Below are 17,720 nucleotides of genomic sequence, written 5' to 3' on the forward strand. Positions count from 1 at the left end.
GCAGAACAACAGATTTTTACCTTATCAGCTCGGGGATTCGATCTTGCAACCATTCAGTTACTAGTCCAACACTCTAACCAATAGGCTACCTGCCACCCCATATACCTTTGTATGTGTAGAAAATATCTAAAATAAAAGGGGAAGACAAATATCAGAAAAAGTAAATAATAATAAGCGTTTTCAACGTCCATAAAATACATATTTTCAGAGTCCCAAAGAATACGTATTTTCACCATTCCTTCAGAACCCAAAATGAACCTAACTTCAACGTCTGTAAAATACATATTCTAGACCTTTGTTTACTGGGTTATGTCTCTGAGGTGCCCATGCAGGTGGCTCTCACATCTGAACTTATTTATTATGAATAGGTTGCTGAATTTTGGCCTGTATCCAGTCTTACTCTAAACTTCACTCTAAACACTTGGCAGAAGTTGCAATTGCCTCATGTGGAAAGTTTGAGGGTTGACTGCCTGTGATATCCACAATGTTCTCATCTGTTCATAGGGTAATTAAGGCATCGGGTCACCTAAGGAGAAATCCGTTTGTCTGAACTAGCTTTGGCAATCTGTGAAACAGGGAGGTAACTCTAGGCTCTTCTGTCGACATGAGAGGTTCTAGTAAAGAACTCTTGAGGTGGTGAATGATGAAACGAGAAGCTTTTACAGAGTTCAAAGACTGGCTAGGCTGGAGTGTGTAGAAGTGTCTTATGTCTACATGAGTGAGCATGTCTGGGCTAATTCATATTGTTTTGAGTGACTTCTTTGTAAGTGTCTGAAAATGTCAGCCTATTTCTGTCTAGGTCCTAGTTTTGTGGAAAAAAAATCACCAAAAACTCATTTTACATACATATCTTTAGTATTTATCCACAATCTACTCTGGACAAGTCCAATTCTGGCCAAAAAAGGTTTTAACACCATCATTGAATGAGTTATTATCTTCCTTATCCATTCTGCATCACACCATAAACCGATTCTACCAACAACCCTTTGAACGTTCTTCCTCGAACCCTCCAAAAACAGTTCTACCAGCCTTATTTACACATCAGGCCTGCAAGTCACATTATACTGGTTTGTAAAGTGATGTATGATTCTTATGGGAATCCAGACAGAGTGAGGATATCCAACAATTTGAACCACCTGCAACCTGCATTCAGAATGACTAACAGGGTAGGGGAGATAGGGTACTGAGATGACCTACATTTTCTAAACTGGAACAACCATCTCATTAACGGGTGCTATAGTCCAACTGCTAACACATTGATTAGTTTAGAAAAATGTATGTTATTTATCTTCGTGCAGCATGAGGTTAGTCAACCAATCAATGCACATGCAAAAAACAAGATATTGAAATAAACATTTCTGAAAATCAAGCTGTAGTAGAGCATGCTGGGAAATATGATAATGAGTTTCCAGTGTTTCACTCTACACAGAGTCAAAATGACACACTCACACTCAACTCTGGTTATTAATACGCCAACGCTGGGGGTTTTGTACACCACTGAGTGTTAATTTTCAGGACCTCTTTGAAGACCGAATGCTGCCTCCGAGGCAAAATTAGTTTGACACCCCTGCTAAACCATTACTGTTTTAGCAAAGGTTTAAAAGAGCGTCAAAATTATTAAACCATGAATATGGTTGTTTCTTATTTATTTGTTTCAAAGCCAAGCCAAACATTTGGCAGAAGTTGTAATTGCCTCCTTTGGAAAGTCTGAGTGAATGCAGTGAGACTGCCTGTGATGTTCACAAAGTTCTCATCTGTTCAAAGGGTAATTAAGGTATCGAGTCACCTCAGGAGAAATCCGTTGGTCTGAACTAGCTTTGGCAATCTGTGAAACAGGGAAGGAACTACATTTCAGGCTCTTCTGTCGACATGAGAGGTTCTAGTAAAGAGCTCTTGAGGTGGTGAATGATGAAATGAGGACCTTTTACAGAGTTCAAAGACTGGCTAGGCTGTAGTGTCTTATGTCTTCTTGAGTGAGCATGTCTGGGCTAATTCATATTGTTTGTCGTAAGTGTCTGAAAATGCCAGCCTATTTCTGTCTAGGTTGTAGTGCTGTGGAACAAATACACCCAGTGGTTATATGGCTAGGTCATCTCAGGATTCAGTTGAATCTAGTTATTTCAGGTAAGCATATCAACATATCAGTAGGTATTCAGACACAATTTAAATGTAAAGGTTTTTTCACCATGATTGAATGAGTTATCAACTTCCTTGTCCATATTGAAACACACCATAAACCGACCACCAATATGGAGTATTTGAGGATTTTAAAATCTTATTGCAGCAGGAGTATGAAAAAAAACTTTAACGCACTGTGGGAATCAATTGTGTCTCAAGTTTCAGGAGTTTAAGCTCAGCATATTAAAGGCAGCAATCAGGTAATATCTGTGTGCAGGTTCCTATAGGGACATGGAGGAAGTCTCCTGGCTGTATCTTGTCCCCTTTACTGAGTGCCTGACCCATAGTCCCATTAGATTAACATGGGGTGCAGTAAAAGCTTTTGCAGAGAGAGAGAGAAAGAGAGAGAAAGAGATGGATGGAGAAAGGTAGTTAGAGAGAGATTTTTAAGCTCTAAAAATATCTATTTCAATAGCTGTGTTTACCTTAGCTTGCCCTGAATGATATTGACTTTGAATCTTTCATTGTCACACACTCCCTGATTTGAGCATATATTGAATAATCTTATAGGCCTATTGATCTTGAAGTACACAGAGTTCTTTGATTGATTTCATTTGGCTTCTATAGGTCTTTTCCAGACTGAATGGAAATGGTATTGGCATTAACCAGTCTCACGTAGACAATTTTACTCTGGCCCATCTGCTAATGTGTTCATCCTATGGAACGTTTTCCAAGAGGACAAAACATTTAAATGCTAAATATATGATGGGTTTTATTTACATTCATTGTATATGTCTTTCTTTTTTGTAATAAATGTAGAACAAAAGTAGAGAGGTAAAACTGAAAAGAGAATATTATTAGGTCTATAGCCCTTTTATTATTGTATATTTGTTTCACTAGATGGCAGTGTAAGCAAGCACTGGAGATATTTCCAAATATGCTAATAGGCCTACACAAAATCCAAAACGTTGAGACCAAGTGTTGTATTATTTCGTTTTTAGACTCCTCCTTCGAGAAAGTGTTGCTTACATTTTCATGCATGTATTGCAGAGATCTTAGCCATTGACATGGGCTTGTTTACAAATGCTTAACTCCTAGTTTTAAATCAACATGACACCTCCTAAAATAATGACACTGGCCTTTTTGGGATGGGGTGTTATCCTGCGGGTGTGGTTTACTGATTGGAGAACGTTCAGGAAATGAACGTTTTTTTCAGCCTATTAAAAACAACAACAACATGGTGGGTGGGAGAAGCTGCAGCCAATCTAAATAAGGGTGGATTTACATTAGTAAAATGTGTCTAGTGAGATCTATCTCTCTTCAACATCCGATTTGCAACTTTTCTGTTTACACTAGCCTTGGATGTGTTGTGGCCCAAGCCACATTCCTGCTTCTTGTGTGAGTACAGCTATTACTATACTATACAGGAGCTTCTCACCTAACCCATATTGCACATGGTGTTGCACACTTGATTAATGCAATGATTCACAAAAACATTTCATTATATTGTTTGGCTAACAGAGCAAAAATGCTGTCTACTGTTAAAGTAATGAAGGTAATTATTGCAGGGACGTGATGTGGGAGAAAAAGCGTTTACCCAAATATGCATACTATGTCACATTTAATGCCTTCAGAAAATATTCATACCCGTTGACTTATTGCACATTTTGTTGTGTTACAGCCTACATTCAAAATGAATTAAATATTAATTGTGTTCTCCCATCTACACACAATGCCCCATAATGACAAAGTGAAAACATGTTTTTAGAAATGTTTGCAAATTTATTGAACATAAAATACAGAAATAAGTCTCTAAAATCTTTGCACACATGGATTGTACAACATTTGCACATTATTATTTTAAATAAATGTCAAGCTCTGTGAAGTTCATTTTTGGTTATTGCTAGACAGACATTTTCAAGCCGATTTCAGTCAAAACTCTAACTAGGCCACTCAGGAACATTCACTGTCGTCTTGGTAAGCAACTCTAGTATAGTTGGCCTTGTGTTTTAGGTTATTGTCTTGCTGAAAGGCAAATGTATCTCCCAGTGTCTGTTGGAAAGAAGAACCAGGTTTTCCGCTAGGATTTTGCCTGTGCTTAGCTCTATTCTATTTATTTTTTCTAAAAAGCTCCCTAGTCCTTGTCGATGGCAAGCATACCCATAACATGATGCAGCCACAAATATGAAGAGTGGTACTCAGTGATGTGTTGTGTTGGATTTGCACCAAATATAGCACTTTGTGTTCAAGACATAAAGTTAATTTGTTTGCCACATTTTTTTTCAGTTTTACTTTATGCATGTTTTTGAATGTATTCTGTATTCTTCTTTTCACTCCATCATTATTGTGGAGTATTGTAGAGTAACTAGAATGCCGTTGATCCATCCTCAGTTTTCACCTGTTACAGCCATTCAACTCTGTAACTGTTTTAAAGTCCTCATTGGCCTCATGGTGAAATCCCTGAGCAGTTTTCTTCCTCTCTGGCAACTGAGTTAGGAATGATGCCTGCATCTTTGTAGTAACTGGGTGTATTGTTAAAGCATTCAAAGTCTAATTAAGGGATGCCCAAAGGGATATTCAATGTCTGCTTTTATTTATTCTTACCCATAGGTGCAATTATTTGCAGTGCATTGGAAAACCTCCCTGGTCTTTGTGGTTGAACCTGTGTTTAAAATTCACTGCTTGATCATTTTATGTGTGGGGTACAGAGATGAGGTAGTCATTTAAACATCATGTTAAACACTATTATTGCACACAGAGTGAGTCCATGCAACGTATTATGTGACTTGTTAAGCAAATGTTTTATCCTTCATTAATTTAGGCTTGCCATAACAAAGGGGTTGAATATTTATTGACTCAAGACATTTCAGCTTTTAATTTTTAATGATTTTAATTTTATTTTTTATCTCTAAATCATAATTCCACTTTGACATTATGGGTTATTGTGTGTAGGCCAGTGAAACAAAATCTCTATTTAATCAGTTTTAAATTCAGGCTGTAACACAACAAAATATGGAAACAGTCAAGGGGTGTGAATGCTTTCTGAAGGCACTGTATGTGCAGATATGTGCACCACATCATTGCTCTCTCTCGTTCTGCTATGTGAGCATCTTACTAGCCTTCACTCAAATGGCAAGGGGCTGAATGAAACTCATTGGCTAAAACTCTAATTGTGCAGATTGACATAAAGTGTAGTCAACTTTGTTTAAATTCAGAAATAATCTGATTGGTTTAGGGCAGAACAAATCTGATTGTTTTCTAAAAGGTCAATGGGCGGAGTTTACGAGATTCACAATTTATGAAAACATGTTGGAGGTTTGAACCAGTTATTTGTATATGCACTATTTGGTGTTATTTTTTACTCATCTATTTTTTACTTAACACTTATTTTTCTTAGGAGAACTGCATTGTTGGTTAAGGGCTTGTTAGTAAGTATTTCACCGTAAGGTTGTATTCGGCACATGTAATAAAATTGATTTGACTTGTTTGACTTTAATGAAATGTTAAGTTCAATAAGCTATGTGAACTTAAAAAAACAGGAATGGACAGCTCCAGGGACAGCATTGTAAATGCTAAGCTGAACAGAATGAGTTGGCTAGCAGATAGCTATCTCTTACTAATGTTGAGTCATAGAACATAGGTAGCTAGCTCCCACTTACTATATAAAACATATTTTGAATAAGCTTTAGAAACTTAAAAATTGGAATAGACTGGTATACTTCTATGGGGGCAGAAATGTAACATACTAAGCTAAATGTAGTTTAGCTGCGCAGAGAGCGACCTCCTACTAATGTTGAATTCTAAAATAAAATAGCTAACAAGCATGGTCTCAAATCTGACAGTTTGTCAGTTAACATTTGTTTTATTTAAAGTTTAGTTGAATAAGCGATATAAACAAAACACATTGGAACAGACTGTTTACGATGCCCAGGGGGCAGAAATGTTTATTTGGGTCAAGATCACTTGAGGCCATAAGGGCAGACATCAAGTACAAACGGTAATTTAAGAAAGTAAACTGCCTTCGGGGCAGCCTTTTGAATGCACTGTTTAAATACTTCCCCAGGACCAGTAATGTTAGTTTGGGTTAAGATAACTTGGTGCCCATGGACTTATCTAAATCAGTGGTTAGAGCACTGGGCCAGTAACCGAAAGGTTGCTAGATCAAATAGCCAAGCTTCCAAGGTAAACATCTGTCGTTCTGCCCCTGAACAAGGCAGTTAACCCACTGTTCCTAGGCCGTCATTGTCAATAAGAATTTGTTCTTAACTGACTTGCCTAGTTAAATAAAGGTTCAGTTAAAAAATCACCCAAACTAACATTTGGGTGAGCAGCATTTAAACGAAGTATTCCAATTTATAGTTTATTAAGCTTAATCTTACCAATTCGTTTTGGTAATAATTTTCTCATTTACTGGCATATTTGAAAGCTAGCTAGCTAGCTCTGCTTTTTTATTCAACATTAGTAATAGGTAGCTAACTACTTAGCTAGCTAGTTCAGGTTAGTGTAGCATTTTACATTTCTAACCCCAGGGAAGCATAACAATCCGTTCCAATTTTTAAGTTTATATAACGTATTCAACTAAATAGTTTGATAAAGTAAGTGGGAGATGACTTACTGGTATATTTGAGACTGAGCTAGTTATATTCTACGACTCAACATTAGTAAGAGATAGCTGCTAGCCAACTAGCTCTGCTAAGCTTAGCATTTTACGTTGCTGCCCACTGTCCATCTCTCATTTTTATGTTCATATATATTATTCAACATAACATTTCAATAAATCAGATGTCAGCTGACTTTCTTGTATATTTGACACCTAGCTAGCTAGCTCTATTTATTAATTAAACATTGGTAGGTAAGAAGTTGCTAAATACTTAGCTCACTTGTTTGCTCTGAGTAGTTTAGCATGTTGCTGCTAGCTTGCTGTATTTTACCAGTTGTGTTTTAGAGATTTTGTCACTTTTTGTCTGACTACTGTAACACAATAATGATTTATTACAACTTGTAACTCAAAGTTTTCTTTACAATATTCTCAGTTGAAACCTCCACCCTTGTTTTAAAAAGTTATGCATCTGTTAAACTCCGCCCATTGATCTTTTTGAAACCAATTGGATTTGTTCTGCCCTAAACCAATCAGAATATTTCTGCCCTTAGAGCAAAGTTCACTACACTTTATGTCAACCTGCTCGAATTGCTAGGGGCTGGCCCGCATAGTGGAAAATGTAGTGAAAATGGCACACGGCGTTCAGAAAAACAGTCACTTTCAAATTAGGGATTTCATGGCTAATTGAGGTAAATCTGTAATTCTGCTCATAGATTATGCATGTATTATGCAGGTTTCAAAAATATTTAGTAGTCGGCAAAGTTCCGGTTGATGTCTTCAAAGAGAGATTTGAATCTACATCCGGCTCATTAATAAATTACACAAGTATCTCTCCTGAATCTACTTTATGTTGTGGAAGCAGTGTAGTGTAAAGAGGCCCTAAAATCACTACTGATGCTCTTCCATTTTTCTTTCCTTAAAGTTTATGATTCATTATCAATGTTGATTATTTGTGTTAAAGTTATATTGTCTATACTTCTGTATTATATGTGTGTATTCTATTGTCGTCTAATCAAATGTGTAATAGATACATAAAGGAACAACGTGTTAGTCGGTCCCACACACTGTCTACAGTACTGGGTTCCCCTATAACATTGTGAGAATACCCAGTACCCCCTATGATAGATGTTCATATCTCCTATATCAAAAATAATATTCCTCTTCTCCATCTCTCTGTTTCCTCCCACACAAACACTCTTTGACACTCTCTCCCTCTCTCTCTCCCCCTCTCTCTCTCTATCTCTCTCTCCCTCTCACACACACACTTCCTCTCTCTCTTTCTCTCTCATGTGGTATTTATTTTTGTTAGTGTCTTTGTATTGCTTTACTGATTCTTTATGCAAATGCTTGGCTCTAGGCCACAATGTACTGAATAAAATGTACTATATGTCATGTATTCAGGCAGGCAGCACAGTGGAGAAGGGAAGCAGTGCTCTTTTACTCATCCACTCCTGTGTGGGAGGATGAGGTGATAGTGGGCAAGCATTCTCTGAATTGTCCTCCGAGCTGCACAATTTACAACATGTAGCCTAGCTGCACACAGAAAACAGGTTGAAAATATCTCATCCAGACAACTGAAAGTGAAAAAAGCAATAAAGTATGAATTGATAAAATGATCTATTTCATTGGTAATCCCTGATTCATCATTGTAATGTCACAGATCTTTGTGTAACACTCCAATACTACCATTTCTTTAATTTGATATGAACTATTTAGTTATTTAAAGCCCACTCTCAAAACGTTGAATATTCCTGTTCTAGTCATCTTTGCCAGAACATATCTGGTGGATGTGTGACTGTATTGCTCCTCCCACTTTTGCACAATACAGTCCCATACAACAGATTGGTATCTCCACAACCTCGTCTGACATGTTTGGAGGTTTTTTCGAGCAAGCTGTGAGAATGTACAGTGCATGTCAGTGAGGAACTGAGGGAGCAAAGCAAAGCAGCAGTCCTTCATCCTAGTTGGAGCTAGATTTTTAACCGTCCCATTGTGATAATGTAAACTGCAGACTGACAACTGGCAGAACTGTGGGAGTTTGACGTGACAAATTCCCCCACCGAGAGGTAAGTGGAACAGCATTCAAGTTGTTGCAATGGTGGTTGTTAAGACAAGTGAATTGAACTATAATAGTAGTTTGTAACTGCAAACAGGGCAAGTTTTTTGATATTTTATGTCATATCTGTAAATCAGGAAATGTTTTGAAAGTAGCTCCTCATTTTAAGACGATTACTTTATATAGACTCCATAAAGACTTGCTCAATGATTGATCAGAATGACAATCCATATCATGGATGAATGGAATGAATCACCTGTGAGTCTGTTTAGAAGGAAACGTTGGACTGATAAGCCTTTCCCTTACCAGATGTGTTATCCTATTCAGTAGTCTTTTTTATTAACCCAACAAGCCCCCCTCCCTCTTCCGAGGACAAAAATATATATTTATATATTTTTGACACCAGTCTCAACGTCAACAGTGAAGAGGCAACTCCGAGGTGCTGGACTTCTAGGCGCTGGACTTCTAGGCAGAGTTCCTCTGTTCAGTGTCTTTGTTCTTTTGCCCATCTTAATCTTCTATTTTTATTGGCCAGTCTGAGATATGACTTTTTATTTGCAACTCTGCCTAGAAGGCCAGCATCCCGGACTCACCTCTCACTGTTGACGTTGAGACTGGTGTTTTGCAGGCACTATTTAATGAAGCTGCCCGTTGAGGACTTGTGAGGCATCTGTTTCTCAAACTAGACAGTCTAATGTCCTTGTCCTCTTGCTCAGTTGTGCACCGGTGCCTCCCACTCCTCTTTCTATTCTGGTTAGAGCCTGTTTGCGCTGTTATGTGAAGGGAGTAGTGCACAGCGTTGTACGAGATCTTCAGTTTATTGGAGGTCTCTGGAGGTCTCGAGCACCGAGCCTGTACAACCTGTCCTGGCTGGATACTCCCCATAGCCCGGCAAGTGCGGCGGGGTGGAACAGACCGCATTGGGCTGTGCTGGCGAACCGGGGACACCACCCCGGTCCGAGGAGACGCACTGGAGACCAGATGCGCTGAGCCGGCCTCATTTCTCCTGTCTCGATGCCCACTTTAGTCCGGCCGATACGAGGCACTGCGATGTAGCGCACCGGGCTATGCCTGCGCACTGGGGACACCGTGCGCCTCACGGCATAACACGGTACCTTCCCGGTCCACCTCTCTCCACGGTAAGCACAGGGAGTTGGCTCTGGTCTCCTGCCTGACTTAGCCACACTCCCCGTGTGCCCCTCCCCAAGAAATTGGGGCTGCCTCTCGTCCCTGTTGCGCTGCCTCTCGTCCCTGTTGCGCTGCCGTGCTAGCTCCTCATAATTCCGCCGCTCGGCTTTGGCTGCCTCCAGCTCTTCCCAGGGGCGGCGATATTCCCCAGCCTGTGCCCAGGGTCAACCTACCGTCCAAAATCTCCTCCCATCTCCAGGAGTCCAGAACCCTTTGCTCCTGGTTACCACGCTGCTTGGTCCGGTTGTGGTGGGTGGTTCTGTAACGAAACTGTAACGGAACCATACCAGGCCAAACACATCAAAACACCAAACATAGAACAAAAACATCAGATGCCCACCCCAACTCACGCCCTGATCAACCTAAAATAGAAACATACAAAAGGAACTAAGGTCAGGACGTGACACTTTGTCTTTGTCTTGTCTCGTCCCATGTGTATATATCTTTTTCTTCACAATCTTTTTAATATTTTTCCTAAACCTCAACTTCAAAATACTCTCCTGCAACACGCCTCGCATAATGTGGTGTGGATTTGTTTATTTTTTCCCCCTAAAGTTTTTCTATTTACCTCCAAACTGGAATATCTCAAATGAAGCTAGCTAGCTAACTAGCTACCAGCTATCAGTCAGCAAACCACTGCTAGCGGTCATCAGCTAACCTTTAGCTCGGAAAGCTCTCGCCAGTTCGTACAACGCATTTCAAACCAGAGCATACCGGACCTATTTTTCCCTCCATATCCCCAAATTCCTACCGCAAACTCTGAACCTTTTCATCTGGATCATCACAGCTAGCTAACTGCAGCAAGGGTTGACTACTCCTGGCTAACGTTTCCGGCCCGGAGCTAGCACCAACTAGTCTGGGGCTAGCCCATGCTAGAACCATCTCCCGGCTCACTCCTGGGCTACAATATCCGGACCCCTTCTACTGCCGGTACAGGGCACGGAACCCCGCCGATCCTCTACGACTGGAATACCGACATAATCTGCCAGAGGATTCCAACAGGCCCCTCAGGCGCGACGCCCGCTGAAGGCCCATTCTGCTAACCAGCTGGCTACCTAGAGCTACTTGGAACCCTACTAATTCCACGACTGGTCTATCGACGTCACCGCACGAAGAGGCAAAAACAGACTTGGCCCCATCGCGGCGTCCCACAAAGGCTAACTTGCTAACCCCGGTCTGCTAACTGCTAGCTTGCCTTCCCCGGTCTGCTAACTGCTAGCCCCTGCTAACTGCTTGCTTGCTAACCCGATTTGCTAACTGCTATCTTGCCAACCCCGGTCTGCTAACTGCTAGCTTGCCAGCCCCGGTCTGCTAACTGCTAGCTTGTTTAGCCCCTCCCTACTAACTGTTAGCGTGTTAGCATCGGCCTGATAACTGTCTGAATCGCCGTGTTCCCAGTCAGCCCAACCACTCACTGGACCCATATGTTCACTTGGCTACGCATGCATCTCTCTAATATCAATATGCCTCGTCCATTACTGTCCTGGTTAGTGATTGCTGTGTTATTTCACTGTAGAGCCTCTAGCCATGCTCAATATGCCTTAACCAACCATGTTGTTCATCCTCCTACATACGCGATGACATCACCTGGTTTAAACGTCTCTAGAGACTATATCTCTCTCATAATTTCTCAATGCCTAGATTTACCTCCAATGTAGTCACATCCTACCTTACTTTTGTCTGTACACTATGCCTTGAATCTATGCTATCGTGCCCGGAAACCTGATCCTTTTACTCTCTGTTCCGAACGTGCTAGACGGCCAGTTCGTATAGCATTTAGCCGTACCCTTATCCTAATTCTCCTCTGTTCCTCTGGAGATGTAGAGGTTAATCCAGGTCCTGCAGTGCCTAGCTCCACTCCCACTCCCCAGGTGCTCTCATTTGTTGACTTCTGTAACCGTAAAAGCCTTGGTTTCATGCATGTTAACATTAGAAGCCTACTCCCTAAGTTTGTTTTGCTCACTGCTTTAGCACACTCTGCTAACCCGGATGTCTTAGTCGTGTCTGAATCCTGGCTTAGTAAAACAGCCAAAAACCTTGAAATCTCCATCGCTAACTATAGCATTTTCCGTCAAGATAGAACTGCCAAAGGGGGCAGTGTTGCAATCTACTGCAAAGATAGCCTGCAGAGTTCTGTATTACTATCCAAGTCTGTACCCAAACAATTCGAGCTTCTACTTCTAAAAATTCACCTTGCCAGAAACAAGTCACTCACTGTTGCCGCTTGCTATAGACCTCCCTCTGCCCCAAGTTGTGCCCTCGATTCCATATGTGAATTGATTGCCCCCCATCTATCTTCTGAGCTCGTGCTACTAGGTGACCTAAACTGGGACATGCTTAACACCCCGGCCATCCTACAATCCAAGCTTGATGCCCTCAATCTCACACAAATTATCAATTAACCTACCAGGTACAACTCCAAATCCGTAAACACGGGCACCCTCATAGATGTCATCCTAACTAACTCACCCTCCAAATACACCTCTGCTGTTTTCAATCAAGATCTCAGCGATCACTGCCTCATTGCCTGCATCCGTAATGGGTCTTCGACCAAACGACCACCCCTCATCACTGTCAAACGCTCTCTAAAACACTAATCGACCTGGCCAGGGTATCCTGGAATAACATTGACCTCATCTCGTCAGTAGATGATGCCTGACTATTCTTTAAAAGTGCCTTCCTCACCATCTTAAATAAGCATGCCCCATTCAAAAAATGTAGAACTAGGAATAGATATAGTCCTCGGTTCACTCCAGACCTGTCTGCCCTTGACCAGCACAAAAACATCCTGTGGCGTTCTGCATTACCATCGAATAGCCCCCGTGAAATGCAACTTTTCAGGGAAGTTAGGAACAAATATACACAGGCAGTTTGGAAAGCTACGGCTAGCTTTTTCAAACAGAAATTTGCATCCTGTAGTACTAACTCAAAAAGATTCTTGGACACTGCAAAGACCATGGAGAATAAGAGCACCTCCTCCCAGCTGCCCACTGCTCTGAGGCTAGGAAACACTGTCACCACCGATAAAACCATTATAATTGAGAATTTCAATAAGCATTTCTCTGCGGCTGGCCAAGCTTTCCATCCTGGCTACCCCTACCCCAGTACTCTGCCCGGCACCCTCCACAGCAACCCGCCAAAGCCCCCACAATTTCTCCTTAACCCAAATCCAGATAGCTGATGTTCTGAAAGAGCTGCAAAATCTGGACCCCTACAAATCAGCCGGGCTAGACAATCTGGACCCTCTCTTTCTAAAATGATCTGCCGAAATTGTTGCAACTCCTATTACAAGCCTGTTCAACAACTCTTTCTGAGATTCCCAAAGATTGGAAAGCTGCCGCAGTCATCCCCCTCTTCAAAGCGGGTGACACTCTAGACCCAAACTGCTACAGACCTATATCTATCCTACCCTGTCTTTCTAAGGTCTTCGAAAGCCAAGTTAACAAACAGATTACCGACCATTTCGAATCCCACCGTACCTTCTCCGCTATGCAATCTGGTTTCAGAGCTGGTCATGGGTGCACCTCAGCCATGGTCAAGGTCCTAAACGACATCATAACCGCCATCGATAAGAGACATTACTGTGCAGCCGTATTCATCGACCTGGCCAAGGCTTTCGACTCTGTCAATCCCCACATTCTTATTGTCAGACTCGACAGCCTTGGTTTCTAAAATGATTGCCTCGCCTAGTTTACCAACAACTTCTCTGATAGAGTCCAGTGTGTCAAATCGGAGGGCCTGTTGTCCGGACCTCTGGCAGTCTCTATGGGGGTGCCACAGGGTTCAATCCTCGGGCCGAGTCTTCTCTGTATACATCAATGATGTTGCTCTTGCTGCTGGTGATTATCTGATACACCTCTACGCAAACGACACCATTCTGTATACTTCTGGCCCCTCTTTGGACACTCTGTTAACTAACCTCCAGACAAGCTTCAATGCCACACAACTCCTTCCGTGGCCTCCAACTGCTCTTAAACGCAGGGGAAACTAAATGCATGCTATTCAACCGATCACTGCCCGCACCTGCTCGCTGTCCAGCATCACTACTCTGGACAGCTCTGACTTAGAATACGTGGACAACTACAAATACCTAGGTGTCTGGTTAGACTGTAAACTCTCCTTCCAGACTCACATTAAGCATCTCCAATCCAAAATTAAATCTAGAATTGGCTTCCTATTTCGCAACAAAGCATCCTTCACTCATGCTGCCAAACATACCCACGTAAAACTGACCATCCTACCGATCCTCGACTTCGGTGATGTCATCTATAAAATAGCCTCCAACACTCTACCCAACAAACTGGATGCAATCTATCACAGTGCCATCCGTTTTGTCACCAAAGCCCCATACACTACCCACCATTGCGACCTGTACGCTCTCGTTGGTTGGCCCTCGCTTCATATGCGTCGCCAAACCCACTGGCTACAGGTTATGTACAAGTCTCTGCTAGGTAAAGCCCCGCCTTATCTCAGCTCAATGGTCACCATAGCAGCACCCACTCGTAGCACGCGCTACAGCAGGTATATCTCACTGGTCACCCCCAAAGCCAATTCCTCCTTTGGTCGTCTTTCCTTCCAGTTCTCTGCTGCCAATGACTGGAATGAACTGCAAAAATCTCTGAAGCTGGAGACTCATATCTCCCTCACTAGCTTCAAGCACCAGCTGTCAGAGCAGCTCACAGATCACTGCACCTGTACATAGCCCATCTATCTACCTACCTCATCCCCATACAGTATTTATTTATTTATATTGCTCCTTTGCACCCCAGTATCTCTACTTGCACATTCATCTTCTGCACATCTACCATTCCAGTGTTTAATTGCTATATTGTAATTACATCGCAACCTGCTCCTTTGTACCCCAGTATCTCTACTTGCACATTCATCTTCTGCACATCTACCATTCCAGTGTTTAATTGCTATATTGTAATTACTTCACCACCATGGCCTATTTATTGCCTTAACTACCTTATCTTACCTCATTTGCACTCACTGTATATATACCTTTTGTTTTCTTTTGTTCTACTGTATTATTGACTGTATGTTTTGTTTATTCCATGTGTAACTCTGTGTTGTTGTATGTGTCGAATTGCTATGCTTTATCTTGGCAAGGTCGCAGTTGCAAATGAGAACTTGTTCTCAACTAGCCTACCTGGTTAAATAAAGGTGAAATAAAATAAAATTAAAATAAATTCGTCATGACTGTGTTGATGTCTCTGTGGACCATCTTAATTCATTAGTAATATGGACTTGAAGCTCTCAACCCACTCCACTACAGCCAATGTGGGGATGTGCTCGCCCTCTGTTTCCTGTAGTCGAAGAACCACTCCTTTGTCGTGCTGACGTTGAGGGAAAGGTTGGTGTCCTGGCTACCAGGTCACTGCCCTCATCCTTATTGGCTTTCTTTTCGTCGTCGGTGGTCAGGCCTTCCGCCGTCGTGTCGTCAGCAAACTTAATGATGGTGTTGGAGTCATGCACGGCCACACAGTCCTGGGTGAACAGGGAGTACAGTAGGGAACAAAGAATGCACCCCTGAGGGACCCCCGTGTTGTGGGCCAGTGTTGCTGATGTATTGTTGCCTACTCTCACCACCTGGGGGCGGCCATTCAAGAAGTCCAGGATCCAGTTGTAGAGGGAGGTGTTCAGTCCTGGGGTCCTGAGCTTAGTGATAAGCTTGGAGTGCACTATGGTGTTGAACGCTGAGCTGTAGTCAATGAACAACATTCTAACATCCTCTTATCCAGGTGGGAAAAGGCAGTGTGGGGTGCAATAGAGATTGCATCATATGAGAATTGGAGTGGGTTTAGGATGTCTGGAATGTCAGTGCTACGGGGCAATAGTCATTTGGACAGGTTACCTTAGCGTTCTTGGGCACAGAGACTATGGTGGTCTGCTTGGAAAATGTAGGTATTACAGACAGAGTCAGGGAGAGGTTGAAAATGTCGTTGAAGACACAATTTCTAGCTGATCAGTGCATGCTCTGAGTACTCGTCCTGGTAATCCATCTGGCCCTGTGGCCTTGTGAATGTTAACCTGTTTAAAGTTATTGCGCACATCGGCTACGGAGAGCGAGATCACTCAGTCATCTGGAACAGCTGGTGCTCTCATGCATTGTTCAATGTTGCTTGCCTCGAAGCGAGCATGGAAGGCATTTAACTTGTCTGGTAGGCTGGTGTCACAATGTAGCTTAGCATCCACTTCATCGCACCAGTTCCGTATTGAGCACAATACTGTTAGATTTTGTTTGAGTTTTTACCTGTAAGCAGGAATCAGGAGGATAGAGTTATGGTCTGATTTGCCAGAGATGCTATGGTACCCCTTCTTAGGTAAGAACCATCTAGATGTATTTTTTGCTGATGTACTCTATAGTTAAAGCTGTTTTAACAATCTTGCCGAGATATATTTTTTATTGTTTGTCTGGTCTTTCTGTGACCAGAACCTCATCAGTTCCAGATGCTGAGTTAATTAAGTTACCAACAGCTGTTTCAATGAATGTCTCTCTCTCTAGAAATATTATACAATGGGTAGGCGTGTGTAGTGGAATTGAGACATGCAAGATTTCATTGCTAATTGTGTCCTTTAATGTAGGTTTTCAGACACCCATCACGTTCACATGCAGTGGGTCGTGACCCAAACCATTTTAACCATGTAATTGAGCATTATCAATTAATTTGTCAAGTTTAAGCAATGTTTCGGCAAAATAGGGAGTGGGAGGGACAGATGCAGTATATCATAATGAGAAAGACATAATTTGAAACATATTGGATATTTTCTACACAACACAAGTCTCTTTAGCCATGAATTTTACTCAAATAGTTGCCATGTTCTTAAAAGTAAAGTTATTTATGTAAACACTGAGTGCACAAAACGTTAAGAACACCTTCCTAATATTGAGTTGCACCCTCTTTTGCCCTCTGAAGAGCCTCATTTCATCAGGGCATGGACTTAACAAGGTGTCGAAAGCGTTCCACAGGGATGCTGGCCCATGTTGACTCCAATGCTTCCCACAGTTGTGTCAAATTGGCTGGATGTGCTTTGGGTGGTGGATCATTCTTGATACACACGGGAAACTGTTGAGCATGAAAAACTCAGCAGCGTTGCAGTTCTTGACACAAACCGATGCTCCCGGCACCTACTACCATACCCCGTACAAAGGCCCTTCAATTTTTTGTCTTGCTCATTCACCCTCTGAATGCCACACCTACACAATCTATGTCTCAATTGTATCAAGGCTTAAGCCTGTCTCCTCCCCTTCATCTACACTGTTTAAAGTGGATTTAACAAGTGACATCAATAAAGAGTCATAGCTTTCACCTGGATTCACCTGGAGTCTATGTCCTGGAAAGAACAGATGTCCTTAATGTTTTGTACACTCAGTGTATATGTTTTAGCTTTCAGCTTCATCTTCCCATGGTCTAGTTTTATATGATAAACCCACCAGGAGTTAAACTAGGCCAGACGCTTACTCCAGCCCAATAGTCAGCCGCACCCTAGACCACATCCTATGATGGAGGCAATAGAGGCCAGTCCAGTCTCTGCCAGGTCCTCCATGTACTGTAAATAAACAAAGCTTGGCCGTCTCCTCATTCTCCCCCATCCAGCTCAATCCTCTCTCCTAGTCATTATGTATGTGTTGTATCTGTCAGTTTTAAATTCTATATAAAGCTGTGGAAAATACTGTTCTGACTGCAGCAATGTAAATTGCTCCAGGTCCCTAGTTGCCTGTACATGTGTATTGCTGCTTATCACCCACACTGC

General features: G+C 42.0%; 1 protein-coding gene across 1 annotated transcript in view; it reads left to right on the plus strand.

The window, feature by feature from the left end:
- Positions 1–8,535: 8,535 nt before the first annotated feature.
- LOC139411763 (gamma-adducin-like) overlaps positions 8,536–17,720 on the plus strand; it is a 36,435-nt gene continuing 27,250 nt past the window's right edge. Inside the window, exon 1 of the mRNA XM_071158503.1 lies at positions 8,536–8,784. The gene's annotated coding sequence lies outside the window, so the exon portion shown is untranslated. The remainder of the gene's footprint in view (positions 8,785–17,720) is intronic.

Source organism: Oncorhynchus clarkii, chromosome 1 (genome assembly GCF_045791955.1).
Source record: "Oncorhynchus clarkii lewisi isolate Uvic-CL-2024 chromosome 1, UVic_Ocla_1.0, whole genome shotgun sequence".
In the NCBI taxonomy this organism is placed as follows: Eukaryota; Metazoa; Chordata; class Actinopteri; order Salmoniformes; family Salmonidae; genus Oncorhynchus; species Oncorhynchus clarkii.